Source organism: Astyanax mexicanus, chromosome 10 (assembly GCF_023375975.1).
Source record: "Astyanax mexicanus isolate ESR-SI-001 chromosome 10, AstMex3_surface, whole genome shotgun sequence".
In the NCBI taxonomy this organism is placed as follows: Eukaryota; Metazoa; Chordata; class Actinopteri; order Characiformes; family Acestrorhamphidae; genus Astyanax; species Astyanax mexicanus.
Window position 1 is genome coordinate 15,030,011 of NC_064417.1, and position 19,421 is coordinate 15,049,431.

General features: G+C 43.1%; 1 long non-coding RNA gene across 1 annotated transcript; it reads right to left on the bottom strand.

The window, feature by feature from the left end:
- Positions 1 to 16,464: 16,464 nt before the first annotated feature.
- On the bottom strand, positions 16,465 to 17,037 carry LOC125804869 (uncharacterized). Its single transcript, XR_007441091.1, has 3 exons — positions 16,961 to 17,037; positions 16,637 to 16,647; positions 16,465 to 16,496 (listed from the first exon to the last, which is right to left on the bottom strand). It is a non-coding gene; the product is annotated as an uncharacterized LOC125804869 (long non-coding RNA).
- Between the last annotated feature and the right edge of the window lie 2,384 nt (positions 17,038 to 19,421).

The window sequence follows — 19,421 nt, forward strand, 5'->3', positions numbered from 1 at the left end:
GACTCTTCACACTCTTCAGACGGAAAAAGCTTAGCAACCATTTTAACTTTTTAACGTTATTAGTGTTCTTTTCCAAGCCAACTTAAAGTTCGTTCACGAACTTTACCTTTTCTAGTTATTAAGTTGGCTTGGAAAAGCCAACTTACTGTTCTTCGTAATCTTCTTATTATTAAGTTGGCTTGGAAAAGCCAACTTATTGTTCTTCGTAATCTTCTTATTCTACTTATTATTATTCTCGCAACAAAATTTAAAACACTACTCCTCCCACAGCTTTTGACGTAGAATCACGAAATTTTGCAGTATCGTAGGACCTATACTCGATTAGGTTGCTTGTGCTTTTTGAAGCGATACATCGTACGGTTTTCGTAAAAACTTCGTAAACGTACGCATTTTTTTCCCATAGGAATGAATGGGCCCAAATTTTAAACGTCCGTAACCACCACAATTTTTGAGATACGAACACCAAATTCGGCGAGCTTATAGATCTTATCGAGATCTTTAAATTAATACGAGGTTGCGAAGAGATACGACGTACGGTTTTCGTACAATTGTCGTACGAAGTTTTCCCATAGAAATGAATGGGGGGCCCAGAGTTCCATCTCGCACACGAGCAGCTCTGCGCACGGAACCCCTTCTCTCCCCTGCTCCTCCAGTACTGTGAGTGTATGGAGGAGCTGCTGTATGGAGCAGCTATCAGTCAAAAGTTTGGACACCCCGGCACCCCAGCCAGGTTTTAGCAACCACCTATTAACTGCTTAGCAACCACCTGGAAAACGTTAGCAACTGCCTAGCAACCACTTAGCAACACCTTAGCAACCACCTGGAAAACGTTAGCAACTGCCTAGCAACCACTTAGCAACAACTTAGCAACCACTTTAGAAATTATAGCAACTGCCTAGCAACCAGTTAGCAACCACTTAGCAAACACCTGGAAAACGTTAGCAACTGCCTAGCAACCACTTAGCAACACCTTAACAACCACTAGGAAAACGTTAGCAACCACCTTAGAAACGATAGCAACTGCCTAGCAACCACTTTAGAAATGATAGCAACAGCCTAGCAACCACTTACCAACACCTTAGCAACCATTAGAAAAACGTTAGCAACTGCCTAGCAACCACTTAGCAACCACTTTAGAAATGATAGCAACTGCCTAGCAACCACCTAGCAACACCTTAGCAACCACCCCAGATACCATAGCAACACCTTAGCAACCACCTAGCAACACCTTAGCAACCACCTAGCAACCACCTAGCAACACCTTAGCAACCACCCCGGATACCATAGCAACACCTTAGAAACCACCTAGCAACCACCTAGAAACACCTTAGCAACCACCCCAGATACCATAGCAACACCTTAGCAACCACCTAGCAACATCTTAGCAACCACCCCGGATACCATAGCAACACCTTAGCAACCACCTAGCAACCACCTAGAAACACCTTAGCAACCACCCCAGATACCATAGCAACACCTTAGCAACCACCTAGCAACATCTTAGCAACCACCCCGGATACCATAGCAACACCTTAGCAACCACCTAGCAACCACATAGAAACACCTTAGCAACCACCCCAGATACCATAGAAACACCTTAGCAACCACCTAGCAACATCTTAGCAACCACCCCGGATACCATAGCAACACCTTAGCAACCACCTAGCAACCACTTAGAAACACCTTAGCAACCACCCCAGATACCATAGCAACACCTTAGCAACCACCTAGCAACACCCTAGCAACCACCTAGCGACACCTTAGCAACCACCCTGGATACCATAGCAACACCATAGCAACCACCTAGCAACACCTTAGCAACCACCTAGCGACACCTTAGCAACCACCCCGGTTACCATAGCAACACCTTAGCAACCACCTAGCAACACCCTAGCAACCACGTAGCAACATCTTAGCAACCACCCCAGATACCATAGCAACACCTTAGCAACAACCTAGCAACACCCTAGCAACCACCTAGCAACACCTTAGCAACTACCTGGTATATGTTAGCAATTGCCTAGCAACCAGTTAGCGATAGCTTAGCAACCACCTGGAAAACATTAGCAACTGCCTAGCAACAGCTTAGCAACCTTTTCAGAAATGATAGCAACTGCCTAGCAACACATTAGCAATCAAAAGTTTAACCAAAAGTTTTACGATTTCAGAATTTAAACAAGCGTTTTTAGATTTCAGTGTTTAATCAAACGTTTTTAGATTTCAGCCTTTAACCAAACGTTTTTAGATTTCAGCGTTTAATCAAACGTTTTTAGATTTCAGCGTTTAACCAAACGTTTTTAGATTTCAGCGTTTAACCAAACGTTTTTAGATTTCAGCGTTTAACCAAACGTTTTTAGATTTCAGCGTTTAACCAAATGTTTTTAGATTTCAGTGTTTAACCAAATGTTTTTAGATTTCAGCGTTTAACCAAATTTTTTAGATTTCAGCGTTTTTAGCATTTAGCGTTTAGCCAAAAGTTAACAGCATATCAATGACTCTTCACACTCTTCAGACGGAAAAAGCTTAGCAACCATTTTAACTTTTTAACGTTATTAGCGTTCTTTTCCAAGCCAACTTAAAGTTCGTTCACGAACTTTACCTTTTCTAGTTATTATTATTATTATTATTATTATTATTATTCCGCGCTCAAATTTCTATACGCATCTCCTCCTAGGGCTTTTGACGTAGAATCACGAAATTTTGCAGTATCGTAGGACCTATACCCGAATAGGTTGCTTGTGCTTTTTTAAGCGATACATCGTACGGTTTTCGTAAAAACTTCGTAAACGTACGCTTTTTTTTCCCATAGGAAATGAATGGGGGACAACTTTGAACGTTTGTGTAGGTAACAATTTTTGACATACAAAGACAAAAATTGGACGGTCTATAGAACTTACCGCGTTCTTTCCGAAAATTTTAACGTTTCGACGATACGTCGTACGGTTTTCGGACAAATGTCGTACGAAGTTTTCCCATTGAAATGAATGGGGGGCCCAGAGTTCCATCTCACACACGAGCAGCTCTGCGCACGGAACCCCTTCTCTCCCCTGCTCCTCCAGTACTGTGAGTGTATGGAGGAGCTGCTGTATGGAGCAGCTATCAGTCAAAAGTTTGGACACCCCGGCACCCCAGCCAGGGCTTAGCAACCACCTAATAACTGCTTAGCAACCACCTTAGCAACCACCTGGAAAACGTTAGCAACTGCCTAGCAACCACTTAGCAACACCTTAGCAACCACCTGGAAAACGTTAGCAACTGCCTAGCAACCACTTAGCAACTGCCTAGCAACCACTTAGCAACTGCCTAGCAACCACTTGGAAAACGTTAGCAACTGCCTAGCAACCACTTAGCAACTGCCTAGCAACCACCTGGAAAACGTTAGCAACTGCCTAGCAACCACTTAGCAACCACCGGGAAAACGTTAGCAACTGCCTAGCAACCACTTAGCAACTGCCTAGCAACCACTTGGAAAACGTTAGCAACTGCCTAGCAACCACTTAGCAACTGCCTAGCAACCACCTGGAAAACGTTAGCAACTGCCTAGCAACCACTTAGCAACCACCTGGAAAACGTTAGCAACTGCCTAGCAACCACTGAGCAACCACCTGGAAAACGTTAGCAACTGCCTAGCAACCACTTAGCAACTGCCTAGCAACCACCTGGAAAACGTTAGCAACTGCCTAGCAACCACTTAGCAACCACCTGGAAAACGTTAGCAACTGCCTAGCAACCACTTAGCAACTGCCTAGCAACCACTTGGAAAACGTTAGCAACTGCCTAGCAACCACTTAGCAACTGCCTAGCAACCACCTGGACAACGTTAGCAACTGCCTAGCAACCACTTAGCAACCACCTGGAAAACGTTAGCAACTGCCTAGCAACCACTTAGCAACCACCTGGAAAACGTTAGCAACTGCCTAGCAACCACTTAGCAGCTGCCTAGCAACCACCTGGAAAACGTTAGCAACTGCCTAGCAACCACTTAGCAACCACCTGGAAAACGTTAGCAACTGCCTAGCAACCACTTAGCAACCACCTGGAAAACGTTAGCAACTGCCTAGCAACCACTTAGCAGCTGCCTAGCAACCACCTGGAATATGTTAGCAACTACCTAGCAACCACTTAGCAACCACCTGGAAAATGTTAGCAACTGCCTAGCAACCACTTAGCAACCACCTGGAAAACGTTAGCAACTGCCTAGCAACCACTTAGCAACCACCTGGAAAACGTTAGCAACTGCCTAGCAACCACTTAGCAACTGCCTAGCAACCACCTGGAAAACGTTAGCAACTGCCTAGCAACCACTTAGCAACCACCTGGAAAACGTTAGCAACTACCTAGCAACCACTTAGCAACCACCTGGAAAATGTTAGCAACTGCCTAGCAACCACTTAGCAACCACCTGGAAAACGTTAGCAACTGCCTAGCAACCACTTAGCAACCACCTGGAAAACGTTAGCAACTGCCTAGCAACCACTTAGCAACTGCCTAGCAATCACCTGGAAAACGTTAGCAACTGCCTAGCAACCACTTAGCAACTGCCTAGCAACCACCTGGAAAACGTTAGCAACTGCCTAGCAACCACTTAGCAACCACCTGGAAAACGTTAGCAACTGCCTAGCAACCACTTAGCAACTGCCTAGCAACCACTTGGAAAACGTTAGCAACTGCCTAGCAACCACTTAGCAACTGCCTAGCAACCACCTGGAAAACGTTAGCAACTGCCTAGCAACCACTTAGCAACCACCTGGAAAACGTTAGCAACTGCCTAGCAACCACTTAGCAACCACCTGGAAAACGTTAGCAACTGCCTAGCAACCACTTAGCAACTGCCTAGCAACCACCTGGAAAACGTTAGCAACTGCCTAGCAACCACTTAGCAACCACCTGGAAAACGTTAGCAACTGCCTAGCAACCACTTAGCAACCACCTGGAAAACGTTAGCAACTGCCTAGCAACCACTTAGCAGCTGCCTAGCAACCACCTGGAATATCTTAGCAACTACCTAGCAACCACTTAGCAACCACCTGGAAAATGTTAGCAACTGCCTAGCAACCACTTATCAACTGCCTAGCAACCACTTGGAAAACGTTAGCAACTGCCTAGCAACCACTTAGCAACCACATGGAAAACATTAACAACTGCCTATCAACCACTTTAGAAATGATAGCAACTGCCTAGCAACCACTTAGCAACACCTTAACAACCACTAGGAAAACGTTAGCAACTGCCTTGCAACCACTTAGCAACCACTTTAGAAATGATAGCAACTGCCTAGCAACCACTTAGCAACCACATGGAAAACGTTAGCAACTGCCTAGCAACCACTTTAGAAACGATAGCAACTGCCTAGCAACCACTTAGCAACACCTTAGCAACCACCTGGAAAACGTTAGCAACTGCCTAGCAACCACTTAGCAACCACTTTAGAAATTATAGCAACTGCCTAGCAACCAGTTAGCAACACCTTAGCAACCACCAGGAAAACGTTAGAAACAGCCTAGCAACAGCTTAGCAACCACTTTAGAAACGATAGCAACTGCCTAGCAACCACTTAGCAACACCTTAGCAACCACTAGGAAAACGTTAGCAACTACCTAGCAACCACTTAGCAACCACTTTAGAAATTATAGCAACTGCCTAGCAACCAGTTAGCAACACCTTAGCAACCACCTGGAAAACGTTAGCAACTGCCTAGCAACCACTTAGCAACACCTTAGCAACCACCTGGAAAACATTAGCAACGGCCTAGCAACCACTTAGCAACCACTTTAGAAATTATAGCAACTGCCTAGCAACCAGTTAGCAACACCTTAGCAACCACCAGGAAAACGTTAGAAACAGCCTAGCAACAGCTTAGCAAACACATTAGAAACGATAGCAACTGCCTAGCAACCACTTAGCAACACCTTTGCAACCACTAGGAAAACGTAAGCAACTGTTTAGCAACCGCCTTGCAACCACTTAGCAACCATGTGTAATACATTAGCAAATAACTAGCAACCGCTTAGCAACAGCTTAGCAACCACCTGTAAGACGTTAGCAACTGCCTAGCAACCACTTTCAAGATTTTAGCATTCATCCAAATGTTTTTAGATTTCAGGGTTTAACCAAACATTTTTAGTTTTCAGCGTTTAACCAAACATTTTTAGATTTCAACGTTTAATCAAACGTTTTTAGATTTCCGTGTTTTTGGCATTTAGCGTTTAGCAACCATTTTAACTTTTTAACGTTATTAGCGTTCTTTTCCAAGCCAACTTAAAGTTCGTTCACGAACTTTACCTTTTCTAGTTATTATTATTATTATTCCGCGCTCAAAATTTAATCACTATCTCCTCCTAGGGCTTTTGACGTAGAACCACGAAATTTTGCAGTATCGTAGGACCTATACCCGAATAGGTTGCTTGTGCTTTTTTAAGCGATACATCGTACGGTTTTCGTAAAAACTTCGTAAACGTACGCATTTTTTTCCCATAGGAATGAATGGGGCCAAATTTTAAACGTCCGTAACCGCCACAATTTTTGAGATACGAACACCAAATTCGGCGAGCTTATAGATCTTATCGAGATCTTTAAATTAATAGGAGGTTGCGAAGTGATACGACGTACGGTTTTCGTACAATTGTCGTACGAAGTTTTCCCATAGAAATGAATGGGGGGCTCAGAGTTCCATCTCACACACGAGCAGCTCTGCGCACGGAACCCCTTCTCTCCCCTGCTCCTCCAGTACTGTGAGTGTATGGAGGAGCTGCTGTATGGAGCAGCTATCAGTCAAAAGTTTGGACACCCCGGCACCCCAGCCTGGTTTTAGCAACCACCTATTAACTGCTTAGCAACCACCTGGAAAACGTTAGCAACTGCCTAGCAACCACTTAGCAACTGCCTAGCAACCACCTGGAAAACGTTAGCAACTGCCTAGCAACCACTTAGCAACTATCTAGCAACCACTTGGAAAATGTTAGCAACTGCCTAGCAACCACTTAGCAACCACCTGGAAAACGTTAGCAACTGCCTAGCAACCACTTAGCAGCTGCCTAGCAACCACCTGGAATATGTTAGCAACTACCTAGCAACCACTTAGCAACCACCTGGAAAATGTTAGCAACTGCCTAGCAACCACTTAGCAACTGCCTAGCAACCACTTGGAAAACGTTAGCAACTGCCTAGCAACCACTTAGCAACTGCCTAGCAACCACCTGGAAAACGTTAGCAACTGCCTAGCAACCACTTAGCAACCACCTGGAAAACGTTAGCAACTGCCTAGCAACCACTTAGCAACCACTTTAGAAACGAAAGCAACTGCCTAGCAACCACTTAGCAACACCTTAACAACCATTGGGAAAACGTTAGCAACTGCCTAGCAACCACTTTAGAAATGATAGCAACTGCCTAGCAACCACTTAGCAACACCTTAACAACCACTAGGAAAACGATAGCAACTGCCTAGCAACCACTTAGCAACCACTTTAGAAATGATAGCAACTGCCTAGCAACACCTTAGCAACCACTATTAAAACGTTAGCAACTGCATAGCAACCACTTAGGAACCACTTTAGAAATGATAGCAACTGCCTAGCAACCACTTAACAATACCATAGCAACCACTAGGAAAACGTTAGCAACTGCCTAGCAACCACTTAGCAACCACTTTAGAAATTATAGCAACTGCCTAGCAACAAATTGGCAATCAAAAGATTAACCAAAAGTTTTACGATTTCAGCATTTAATCAAACGTTTTTAGATTTCAGCGTTTAACTAAACGTTTTTAGATTTCAGCGTTTAACCAAACGTTTTTAGATTTCAGCGTTTAACCAAACGTTTGTAGATTTCAGCGTTTAACCAAACGTTTTTAGATTTCAGCGTTTAACCAAACATTTTTAGATTTCGGCGTTTTTGGCATTTAGCGTTTAGCCAAAAGTTAAGAGCATATCCACGACTCTTCACACTCTTCAGACAGAAACAGCTTAGCAACCATTTTAACTTTTTAACGTTATTAGCGTTCTTTTCCAAGCCAACTTAAAGTTCGTTCACAAACTTTACCTTTTCTAGTTAAGTTGGCTTGGAAAAGCCAACTTATTGTTCTTCGTAATCTTCTTATTCCATTTTATTATTATTATTATTATTCTCTTCGCAAAATTTAATCACTATCTCCTCCTAGGGCTTTTAACGTAGAAACTCGAAACTTTACAGGATCGTCGGACCTATGCCCAATTAGGTTGCTTGTGCTTTTTGAAGCGATATATCGTACGGTTTTCGTAAAAACTTCGTAAACGTACGCTTTTTTTTCCCATAGGAATGAATGGGGAAGAATTTTGAACGGCCGTGAACGTCACAATTTTTGAGATACGAAGACGTAATTCAGCTGGTCTATAAAACTTACCGCGTTCTTTCCGAAAATATGCTTTACGAAATGATGCGACGTACGGTTTTCGTACAATTGTCGTACGAAGTTTTCCCATAGAAATGAATGGGGGGCCCAGAGTTCCATCTCGCACACGAGCAGCTCTGCGCACGGAACCCCTTCTCTCCCCTGCTCCTCTAGTACTGTGAGTGTATGGAGGAGCTGCTGTATGGAGCAGCTATCAGTCAAAAGTTTGGACACCCCGGCACCCCAGCCAAGGCTTAGCAACCACCTATTAACTGCTTAGCAACCACCTTAGCAACCACCTGGAAAACGTTAGCAACTGCCTAGCAACCACTTAGCAACCACCTGGAAAACGTTAGCAACTGCCTAGCAACCACTTAGCAACTGCCTAGCAACCACTTGGAAAACGTTAGCTACTGCCTAGCAACCACTTAGCAACTGCCTAGCAACCACCTGGAAAACGTTAGCAACTGCCTAACAACCACTTAGCAACCACCTGGAAAACGTTAGCAACTGCCTAGCAACCACTTAGCAGCTGCCTAGCAACCACCTGGAATATGTTAGCAACTACCTAGCAACCACTTAGCAACCACCTGGAAAATGTTAGCAACTGCCTAGCAACCACTTAGCAACTGCCTAGCAACCACTTGGAAAACGTTAGCAACTGCCTAGCAACCACTTAGCAACCACTTTAGAAATGATAGCAACTGCCTAGCAACCACTTAGCAACCACATGGAAAACGTTAGCAACTGCCTAGCAACCACTTAGCAACACCTTAGCAACCACCTGGAAAACGTTAGCAACTGCCTAGCAACCACTTAGCAACTGCCTAGCAACCACTTGGAAAACGTTAGCAACTGCCTAGCAACCACTTAGCAACTGCCTAGCAACCACCTGGAATACGTTAGCAACTGCCTAGCAACCATTTAGCAACCACCTGGAAAACGTTAGCAACTGCCTAGCAACCACTGAGCAACCACCTGGAAAACGTTAGCAACTGCCTAGCAACCACTTAGCAACTGCCTAGCAACCACCTGGAATACGTTAGCAACTGCCTAGCAACCACTTAGCAACCACCTGGAAAACGTTAGCAACTGCCTAGCAACAACTTAGCAACTGCCTAGCAACCACCTGGAAAACGTTAGCAACTGCCTAGCAACCACTTAGCAACCACCTGGAAAACGTTAGCAACTGCCTAGCAACCACTTAGCAACTGCCTAGCAACCACTTGGAAAACGTTAGCAACTGCCTAGCAACCACTTAGCAACTGCCTAGCAACCACCTGGAAAACGTTAGCAACTGCCTAGCAACCACTTAGCAACCACCTGGAAAACGTAAGCAACTGCCTAGCAACCACTTAGCAGCTGCCTAGCAACCACCTGGAATATGTTAGCAACTACCTAGCAACCACTTAGCAACCACCTGGAAAATGTTAGCAACTGCCTAGCAACCACTTAGCAACTGCCTAGCAACCACTTGGAAAACGTTAGCAACTGCCTAGCAACCACTTAGCAACTGCCTAGCAACCACCTGGAAAATGTTAGCAACTGCCTAGCAACCACTTTGCAACCACCTGGAAAACGTTAGCAACTGCCTAGCAACCACTTAGCAACCACTTTAGAAACGAAAGCAACTGCCTAGCAACCACTTAGCAACACCTTAACAACCATTGGGAAAACGTTAGCAACTGCCTAGCAAGCACTTTAGAAATGATAGCAACTGCCTAGCAACCACTTAGCAACACCTTAACAACCACTAGGAAAACGATAGCAACTGCCTAGCAACCACTTTAGAAATAATAGCAACTGCCTAGCAACACCTTAGCAACCACTATTAAAACGTTAGCAACTGCATAGCAACCACTTAGGAACCACTTTAGAAATGATAGCAACTGCCTAGCAACCACTTAACAATACCATAGCAACCACTAGGAAAACGTTAGCAACTGCCTAGCAACCACTTAGCAACCACTTTAGAAATTATAGCAACTGCCTAGCAACCACTTAGCAACCACCTGGAAAACGTTAGCAACTGCCTAGCAACCACTTAGCCACCACTTTAGAAACAATAGCAACTGCCTAGCAACCACTTAGCAACACCTTAACAACCACTAGGAAAATGTTAGCAACTGCCTAGCAACCACTTAGCAACCACTTTAGAAATGATAGCAACTGCCTAGCAACCACCTAGCAACACCTTAGCAACCACCCCGGATACCATAGCAACACCTTAGCAACCACCAAGCAACACCCTAGCAACCACCTATCAACCACCTAGCAACACCTTAGCAACCACCCCGGATACCATAGCAACACCTTAGCAACCACCTAGCAACCACTTTAGAAATTATAGCAACTGCCTAGCAACCACTTAGCAACCATGTGTAATATTTTAGCAACTGCCTAGCAACCGCTTAGCAACCACTTTGGAAATGTAAGCAACTGCCTAGCAACCAGTTAGCTACACTTTAGCCACGACCTGGAAAATGTTAGCAACTGCCTAGCAACCACTTTAGAAATGATAGCAACTGCCTAGCAACCAGTTAACAATATCTTAGCAACCACCTGGAAAATGTTAGCAATTGCCTAGCAACCACTTAGCAACCATGTGGAATATGTTAGCAACTGCCTAGCAACTGCTTAGCAACCACTTTAGAAACGATAGCAACGGCCTAGCAACCACTTAGCAACCACTTTAGAAACGATAGCAACTGCCTAGCAACCACTTAGCAACACCTTAGCAACCACTAGGAAAACGTTAGCAACTGCCTAGCAACCACTTAGCAACCACTTTAGTAACGATAGCAACTGCCTAGCAACCACTTAGCGACACCTTAGCAACCACTAGGAAAACGTTAGCAACTGCCTAGCAACCACTTTAGAAATTATGGCAACTGCCTAGCAACCACTTAGCAACACCTTAGCAACCACTAGGTAAACGTTAGCAACTGCCTAGCAACCACTTAGCAACCACTTTAGTAATGATAGCAACTGCCTAGCAACCACTTTAGAAATGATCACAACTGCCTAGCAACCACTAAGCAACCATTTTAACTTTTCAACGTTATTAGCGTACTTTTCCAAGCCAACTTAAAGTTCGTTCACGAACTTTGCCTTTTCTAGTTATTATTATTATTCTATTCGCAAAATTTAATCGACTACTCCTCCTAGGGCTTTTAACGTAGAAACCTGAAACTTTACAGGATCGTCGGACCTATACCGGTTCAGGTTGCTTGTGCTTTTTGAAGCGATATATCTTACGGTTTTCGTAAAAACTTCGTAAACGTGAGCGTTTTTTTCCCATAGGAATGAATGGGCGAGAATTTTGAACGGCCGTGAACGTCACAATTTTTGAGATACGAAGACGTAATTCGGCTGGTCTATAAAACTTACCGCATTCTTTCCGAAAATATGCTTTACGAAATGATACGACGTACGGTTTTCGTACAATTGTCGTACGAAATTTTCCCATAGAAATGAATGGGGGGCCCAGAGTTCCATCTCGCACACGAGCAGCTCTGTGCACGGAACCCCTTCTCTCCCCTGCTCCTCCAGTACTGTGAGTGTATGGAGGAGCTGCTGTATGGAGCAGCTATCAGTCAAAAGTTTGGATACCCCGGCACCCCAGCCAGGGTTTAGCAACCACCTATTAACTGCTTAGCAACCACCTTAGCAACCACCTGGAAAACGTTAGCAACTGCCTAGCAACCACTTAGCAACACCTTAGCAACCACCTGGAAAATGTACGCAACTGCCTAGCAACCACTTAGCAACACCTTAGCAACCACCTGGAAAACGTTAACAACTGCCTAGCAACCACTTAGCAACACCTTAGCAACCACCTGGTAAACGTTAGCAACTGCCTAGCAACCACTTAGTAACCACTTTAGAAATTATAGCAACTGCCTAGCAACCACTTAGCAACACCTAGGCAACCACTAGGAAAACGTTAGCAACTGCCTAGCAACCACTTAGCAACACCTTAGCAACCACTAGGAAAACGTTAGCAACTGCCTTGCAACCACTTAGCAACCACTTTAGTAATGATAGCAACTGCCTAGCAACCACTTAGCAACAACTTAGCAACCACTAGGAAAACGTTAGCAACTGCCTAGCAACCACTTAGCAACCATATTAGTAATGATAGCAACTGCCTAGCAACCACTTAGCAACACCTTAGCAACCACTAGGAAAACGTTAGAAACTGCCTAGCAACCACTTTAGAAATTATAGCAACTGCCTAGCAACCACTTAACAACATCTTAGCAACCACCTGGAAAATGTTAGCAACTGCCTAGCAACTGATTAGCAACCACTTCAGAAATGATAGCAACGGCCTAGCAACCACTTAGCAACCACTTTAGAAACGATAGCAACTGCCTAGCAACCACTTAGTAACCACTTTAGAAATTACAGCAACTGCCTAGCAACCACTTAGCAACACCTTAGCAACCACTAGGAAAACATTAGCAACTGCCTTGCAACCACTTAGCAACCACTTTAGTAATGATAGCAACTGCCTAGCAACCACTTAGCAACACCTTAGCAACCACTAGGAAAACATTAGCAACTGCCTTGCAACCACTTAGCAACCACTTTAGTAATGATAGCAACTGCCTAGCAACCACTTAGCAACACCTTAGCAACCACTAGGAAAATGTAAGCAACTGCCTAGCAACCACTTAACAACCACATTAGTAATGATAGCAACTGCCTAGCAACCACTTAGCAACACCTTAGCAACCACTAGGAAAACGTTAGAGACTGCCTAGCAACCACTTTAGAAATTATAGCAACTGCCTAGCAACCACTTAACAACGTCTTAGCAACCACCTGGAAAATGTTAGCAACTGCCTAGCAACCATGTGGAATATGTTAGCAACTGCCTAGCAACTGCTTAGCTACCACTTTAGAAACGATAGCAACGGCCTAGCAACCACTTAGCAACCACTTTAGAAATGATAGCAACTGCCTAGCAACCACTTAGCAACACCTTAGCAACCACCTGGAAAATGTTAGCAACTGCCTAGCAACCACTTAGCAACCAAGTGGAATATGTTAGCAACTGCCTAGCAACTGCTTAGCAACCACTTTAGAAACAATAGCAACGGCCTAGCAACCACTTTAGCAACCACTTTAGTAATGATAGCAACTGCCTAGCAACCACTTAGCAACACCTAAGCAACCACTAGGAAAACGTTAGCAACTGCCTAGCAACCACTTTAGAAATTATAGCAACTGCCTAGCAACCACTTAACCACATCTTAGCAACCACCTGGAAAATGTTAGCAACTGCCTAGCAACCACTTAGCAACACCTTAGCAACAACTTGGAAAATGTTAGCAACTGCATAGCAACCACTTTAGGAATGAAAGCAACTGCCAAGCAACCACTTAACAACCACTTAGCAACCGCCTGGAAAACGTTAGCAACTGCCTAGCAACCACTTAGCACCATCTTAGCAACCACTTAGCAACCACTTTAGAAATGATAGCAACTGCCTTGCAACAACTTATCAACACCTTAGCAACCACTAGGAAAACGTTAGCAACTGCCTAGCAACCACTTTAGAAATGATAGCAACTGCCCAGCAACCAGTTAGCAACCACTTAGCAAACACCTGGAAAACGTTAGCAACTGCCTAGCAACCACTTAGCAACACCTTAACAACCACTAGGAAAACGTTAGCAACCACTTAGCAACCACCTTAGAAACGATAGCAACTGCCTAGCAACCACTTTAGAAATGATAGCAACAGCCTAGCAACCACTTACCAACACCTTAGCAACCATTAGGAAAACGTTAGCAACTGCCTAGCAACCACTTAGCAACCACTTTAGAAATGATAGCAACTGCCTAGCAACCACCTAGCAACACCTTAGCAACCACCCCAGATACCATAGCAACACCTTAGCAACCACCTAGCAACACCTTAGCAACCACCTAGCAACCACCTAGCAACACCTTAGCAACCACCCCGGTTACCATAGCAACACCTTAGCAACCACCTAGCAATACCTTAGCAACCACCTAGCAACCACTTAGCAACTACCTAGCAAACACCTAGCAACACCTTAGCAACCACTTAGCAACCACCTAGCAACACCTTAGCAACCACCCCGGATACCATAGCAACACCTTAGCAACCACCTAGCAACACCGTAGCAACCACCCCAGATACCATAGCAACACCTTAGCAACCGCATAGCAACACCTTAGCAACCACCTAGCAACATCTTAGCAACCACCCTGGATACCATAGCAACACCTTAGCAACCACCTAGCAACCACCTAGAAACACCTTAGCAACCACCCCAGATACCATAGCAACACCTTAGCAACCACCTAGCAACATCTTAGGAACCACCCCGGATACCATAGTAACACCTTAGCAACCACCTAGCAACCACCTAGAAACACCTTAGCAACCACCCCAGATACCATAGCAACACCTTAGCAACCACCTAGCAACATCTTAGCAACCACCCCGGATACCATAGCAACACCTTAGCAACCACCTAGCAACAACCTAGAAACATCTTAGCAACCACCCCAGATACCATAGCAACACCTTAGCAACCACCTAGCAACACCCTAGCAACCACCTAGTGACACCTTAGCAACCACCCCGGATACCATAGCAACACCCTAGCAACCACGTAGCAACATCTTAGCAACCACCCCAGATACCATAGCAACACCTTAGCAACAACCTAGCAACACCCTAGCAACCACCCATCAACACCTTAGCAACTACCTGGTATATGTAACAACCAGTTAGCAATAGCTTAGCAACCACCTGGAAAACATTAGCAACTGCCTAGCAACAGCTTAGCAAACTTTTCAGAAATGCCTAGCAACACATTAGCAATCAAAAGTTTAACCAAAAGTTTTACGATTTCAGCATTTAAACAAGCGTTTTTAGATTTCAGTGTTTAATCAAACGTTTTTAGATTTCAGCGTTTAACCAAACGTTTTTAGATTTCAGCGTTTAATCAAACGTTTTTAGATTTCAGCGTTTAACCACATGTTTTTAGATTTCAGCGTTTAACCAAACGTTTTTAGATTTCAGCGTTTAATCAAACGTTTTTAGATTTCAGCGTTTAACCAAATGTTTTTAGATTTCAGCGTTTTTAGCATTTAGCGTTTAGCCAAAAGTTAACAGCATATCAATGACTCTTCACACTCTTCAGACGGAAAAAGCTTAGCAACCATTTTAACTTTTTAACGTTATTAGCATTCTTTTCCAAGTCAACTTAAAGTTCGTTCACGAACTTTGCCTTTTCTAGTTATTAAGTTGGCTTGGAAAAGCCAACTTATTGTTCTTCGTAATCTTATTATTATTATTATTCCGCGCTCAAAATTTAATCACTATCTCCTCCTAGGGCTTTTGACGTAGAACCACGAAATTTTGCAGTATCGTAGGACCTATACCCGAATAGGTTGCTTGTGCTTTTTTAAGCGATACATCGTACGGTTTTCGTAAAAACTTCGTAAACGTACGCATTTTTTTCCCATAGGAATGAATGGGGCCAAATTTTAAACGTCCGTAACCACCACAATTTTTGAGATACGAACACCAAATTCGGCGAGCTTATAGATCTTATCGAGATCTTTAAATTAATAGAAGGTTGCGAAGTGATACGAAGTACGGTTTTCGTACAATTGTCGTACGAAGTTTTCCCATAGAAATGAATGGGGGGCTCAGAGTTCCATCTCGCACACGAGCAGCTCTGCGCACGGAACCCCTTCTCTCCCCTGCTCCTCCAGCACTGTGAGTGTATGGAGGAGCTGCTGTATGGAGCAGCTATCAGTCAAAAGTTTGGACACCCCGGCACCCCAGCCAGGTTTTAGCAACCACCTATTAACTGCTTAGCAACCACCTGGAAAACGTTAGCAACTGCCTAGCAACCACTTAGCAACTGCCTAGCAACCACCTGGAAAACGTTAGCAACTGCCTAGCAACCACTTAGCAACTATCTAGCAACCACTTCGAAAATGTTAGCAACTGCCTAGCAACCACTTAGCAACTGCCTAGCAACCACCTGGAATACGTTAGCAACTGCCTAGCAACCACTTAGCAACCACTTGGAAAATGTTAGCAACTGCCTAGCAACCAATTAGCAACTGCCTAGCAACCACTTGGAAAACGTTAGCAACTGCCTAGCAACCACTTAGCAACTGCCTAGCAACCACCTGGAATACGTTAGCAACTGCCTAGCAACCACTTAGCAACCACCTGGAATACGTTAGCAACTGCCTAGCAACCACTTAGCAACCGCCTGGAATACGTTAGCAACTGCCTAGCAACCACTTAGCAACTGCCTAGCAACCACCTGGAAAACGTTAGCAACTGCCTAGCAACCACTTAGCAACTATCTAGCAACCACTTGGAAAATGTTAGCAACTGCCTAGCAACCACTTAGCAACTGCCTAGCAACCACCTGGAATACATTAGCAACTGCCTAGCAACCACTTAGCAACCACTTGGAAAATGTTAGCAACTGCCTAGCAACCAATTAGCAACTGCCTAGCAACCACTTGGAAAACGTTAGCAACTGCCTAGCAACCACTTAGCAACTGCCTAGCAACCACCTGGAATACGTTAGCAACTGCCTAGCAACCACTTAGCAACCACCTGGAATACGTTAGCAACTGCCTAGCAACCACTTAGCAACCAATTTAGAAATGATAGTAACTGCCTAGCAACCACTTAGTAACCACCTGGAATACATTAGCAACTTCCTAGCAACCACTTAGCAACCACTTTAGAAATTATAGCAACTGCCTAGCAACCAGTTAGCAACACCTTAGCAACCACCAGGAAAACGTTAGAAACTGCCTAGCAACAGCTTAGCAACCACTTTAGAAATGAGAGCAACTGCCTAGCAACCACTTAGCAACCACTTGGAATACGTTAGTAACTGCCTAGAAACCACTTAGTAACCACCTGGAATACATTAGCAACTTCCTAGCAACCACTTAGCAACCACTTTAGAAATTATAGCAACTGCCTAGCAACCAGTTAGCAACACCTTAGCAACCACCAGGAAAACGTTAGAAACTGCCTAGCAACAGCTTAGCAACCACTTTAGAAATGAGAGCAACTGCCTAGCAACCACTTAGCAACCACCTGGAATACGTTAGTAACTGCCTAGCAACCAGTTAGCTACACCTTAACAACCACCTGGAAAACGTTATCAACTGCATAGCAACAACTTAGCAACCACTCTAGAAATGATAGCAACTGCCTAGCAACCAAATAGCAACAGCTTAGCAACCACCTGAAAAACATAAGCAACTGCCTAGCAACCACTTAGCAATCATGTGGAATATGTTAGCAACTGCTTAGCAACCACCTAGCAATCACGTGGAATATGTTAGCAACTGCCTAGCAACCACTTAGCAACCAATTTAGAAATGATAGTAACTGCCTAGCAACCACTTAGCAACACCTTAGCAACCAACTGGAAAACGTTAGCAACTGCCTAGCAACACCTAGCAACACCTTAGCAACCACCCCAGTTACCATAGCAACACCTTAGCAACCGCATAGCAACACCTTAGCAACCACCTAGCAACACCTTAGCAACCACCCAGGATACCATAGCAACACCTTAGCAACCACCTAGCAACCACCTAGCAACACATTTCAGCATTTAACTAAAAGTTTTTGGATTTCAGCATTTAACTAAAAGTTTTTAGATTTCAGCATTTAACCAAACGTTTTTAGATTCCAGCATTTTCAAAAGTTTTTAGATTTCAGCATTTAACTAAAAGTTTTTAGATTTCAGCATTTAACTAAAAGTTTTTAGATTTCAGCATTTAACCAAATGTTTTTAGATTCCAGCATTTTCAAAAGTTTTTAGATTTCAGCATTTAACTAAAAGTTTTTAGATTTCAGCATTTAACTAAAAGTTTTTAGATTTCAGCATTTAACTAAAAGTTTTTAGATTTCAGCATTTAACTAAAAGTTTTTAGATTTCAGCATTTAACCAAATGTTTTTAGATTTCAGCATTTTCAAAAGTTTTTAGATTTCAGCATTTTCAAAAGTTTTTAGATTTCAGCATTTAACTAAAAGTTTTTAGATTTCAGCATTTAACCAAAAGTTTTTGGATTTCAGCATTTAACTAAAAGTTTTTGGATTTCAGCATTTAACTAAAAGTTTTTAGATTTCAGCATTTAACCAAATGTTTTTAGATTCCAGCATTTTCAAAAGTTTTTAGATTTCAGCATTTAACTAAAAGTTTTTAGATTTCAGCATTTAACTAAAAGTTTTTAGATTTCAGCATTTAACTAAAAGTTTTTAGATTTCAGCATTTAACTAAAAGTTTTTGGATTTCAGCATTTAACTAAAAGTTTTTGGATTTCAGCATTTAACTAAAAGTTTTTAGATTTCAGTATTTTCAAAAGTTTTTAGATTTCAGCATTTAACCAAAATATTTTGGAATTACATATTCTTATGTATTATTTAAAAAAAAGTACAGAAAGAACATAAGCATGGCCAACTACACTCTCTCAGACTCGGAAAAGCAACATGGCCCCCTAAAATGAGAACAATTTACAAATATTCTGCATAGTATTTATTTTTATTGAAACAATCACACACCCCCCCCCCCCCCCACCACACACACACATGCATAAATACTGTGCAAAAACAGTGGTGTTCACATTTCACATCCCCCACACACACAAAAAATCTATGCAGGAATAGTATTGTTCACTTATCACATCACACATACTAGCCTCACAAATATATATACATACTGTGCAAAGAGTGTTGATGACTTATCACAACACACAGTAAAATTAACAAACACACACATACTCAAATAAATAATATGCAAAAATAGTTGATGCCTTATTACATCACACAGACTAAACTCAACACACACACACATACACACATATATAAATACTGTTCAAAAAATGTTGTTCACTTATCACCACACATACTAAACTCAACCAACACACACACTGACACACATATTCAAATACAAAACTGTGAAAAAAAGTGTTTTTCACTTAGCACATTACACACACTGAACTCAACAC